We start from the raw sequence: 2,500 nt of genomic DNA, 5'->3' as shown, positions 1-2,500 counted from the left end.
ATGTTGAACAGTACACTAGGCCTTTATTATGTTCATTTCCTACACACAATAAACACTCTTATTTCTATAACAAGTTAATTATTGTATTAAAAGAAGGTTTACAATGGCACAACATCCCTTTGTTTGTATTCATATAATTTCAATGCAATAACTAATTCACTAATTCAATCACCTGACTAACAATGTAACAATTAACTCAACTGAACTCTGAAAAGGGACATCGAGACATCAGGTGACAACACATGTAAAAGGACTTCATCATTCAGCTGTGGCTCTATTTGCCTCAGCACAAAAAGCTCCAGTAAATATTTGCTTAAAGCTGGAGGAAGGGGAGGCTCGCACTGCTCTGTATCCTGGTTACTGAGCCCGTCCTCGGGCCTGATTATCCTAACTGGTCCTCCTGGGTGGCTCCGCCCAGCACACCGGCTTCCACATCCACCCTAGCTGCAGGCACACAATATGCTGCTGGTCGCCTGGGCCTGTGAATAGATACATGACTCCTTGTTTTATCAAACACAAACTATGCAGTCAAAATAAAGGAAGATGGATCTTGAATGAGAAGTAACATCAAATGGTTAAGTGTGCTAAAGACCTTTGTAAACACACAGGCAGTGGCCTGTCTTAAATCGTACTTGTCTAAACCTTCAGCCGTGTCCATGGAAGCTATCAGAAACGGAAGCAGTTGTTAGCTTAATATTTCAGTCTCGATTTACAGTGGCCCCTGTAATGTCCATCCATGTAAAGCATTTTGTCACAGTTGTTTGAAATTCACTTAACAGTGAACCACTGTAATTACGCGGTAACCCAGATACTTGGGTTACCAAGTGACTGTTCCTTTCACAGTTTTTACCTGGAAATGACCCTGCACTTATAATTCTGTGAAAGAAAGTAAAAAGTAGCACAGCAAACCAGGTAAGCATCACAGGCCAAACCTTTCCTTATTGGTTTCTATGATGCTTTTCCACTCAATTAGTTTCCCTCATAATATATCATCTATACGAGATCAAATAAATACCATAAAAGCAAATGTTCCTCAAACCTAATTGCTTTTACTGTCTCCTCCATTACCCCATGAACCCTGCAGTGTGTTCCTGTCACATCTGTATCATTAGAACTACTTTATATCACCAGTGGGAAGGTGATTACATCTGTGGTGCCTGCTCAACTGCTGACTAACCTGGAGTACGATGAGAGCTACCCCAGGCTGTGTGTGTTTGGGTGTGTCACATACATGACACACACACACACACACACACACACACACACGTTTGAATTCATGTGTCTGTTTCTGCATGCGTGTCGGTCTGTGTTTGTGCCTGTGTTTCTGTGTCTTAATCTGTGTTTGTGTCTGCATTTGTCTCTCTGTATCTGTGTGTGTGTCTGTGTGCGTGCATGTCCTCCTCCATGTGTCATGTGTGTATGTGTGAAGGTCTATGCGTGAGCGTGCGCAGCAGTTAACATCAACCCCAGGCTGTGTGTGTTTCCTCTGACAGTTAGGAGGTTAGCGATAATAAAGAGTAATGCAAATCCCAACATCGGTTCTGTCCCCTGATTGGTTTTGAACAGAGCCTTTTACCGACGACATCACCTGGGATGGTCACACAGTGGAGCCACAGGGAATTTCCACCCTATGTTGCACAAACAAAGTTTATGAATGTTTTACTATGTAACCTATTTATTTACAAATAGACACGTTTCCTTCCAAAATGTAGTCACTCAAGCTGTTGTAGCCTTGAACTGCAGCCTTAAGTATAGATAATATTGTATGCATACACATTCTTGCTTAATCAGTCAAACCTTATATACTATTGTCATTACATTAGTGAGATAGTGTCTTAGTTACTTGTCAAGTAGTTTTCTCCATTATTATAACTATTCTCTTGAAAGTAGAAAATGATCTGACGATATGTCCTCTTCTTTTAAATCATGATGAAGAAAAGCTTAATTTAGTGGTCAAATAAATTAAACATATTCCTTTTAACAGAAACAATGTTTGAACGATTTACCTATAACAGCATACGTACATGTCTTTAGGCCAGCAGGTGTTGGTGTGTTTAAAGCCACTGTGGTTCTCCTGCTCCAGAGGAGCACAAGGCAGCCATGACGGTGTTAGAGACATAATAACTTACGTGGCCTAAACATTAAGAGGAGTTGGTGCGAATTGTAGTTTTGTGTAGTCTTTTTCTCCTATGGAGCTATAAAAATAGTCCAGCATCTCAAGTTGTTGTTTAGTGAGGGTGGTGCTAATCTTCCACTCCCTCTAAGCACAGCTGTCCATGTGTTTGTTAGTGTTTGTCGGTGTGTTTGTTTGTGTGTTTGTGTGTTTATCTTTAGCCCTGTCTGAACAAAGATGTATGAGGGCGCTCCCAGGTCTACATGTTTTTTTTTATGTAGATTTTGTTTGTATTTGTAACATATTTCCAGTTTAAAACTGGATTTTCCAAGCATATCAATTAATTTCCAGTAGCTCGTTCATATTAATTCCAGTGATAGGTCAGAT

Source organism: Gadus chalcogrammus, chromosome 20 (genome assembly GCF_026213295.1).
Source record: "Gadus chalcogrammus isolate NIFS_2021 chromosome 20, NIFS_Gcha_1.0, whole genome shotgun sequence".
In the NCBI taxonomy this organism is placed as follows: domain Eukaryota; kingdom Metazoa; phylum Chordata; class Actinopteri; order Gadiformes; family Gadidae; genus Gadus; species Gadus chalcogrammus.
This window is presented reverse-complemented; position numbering follows the sequence as displayed.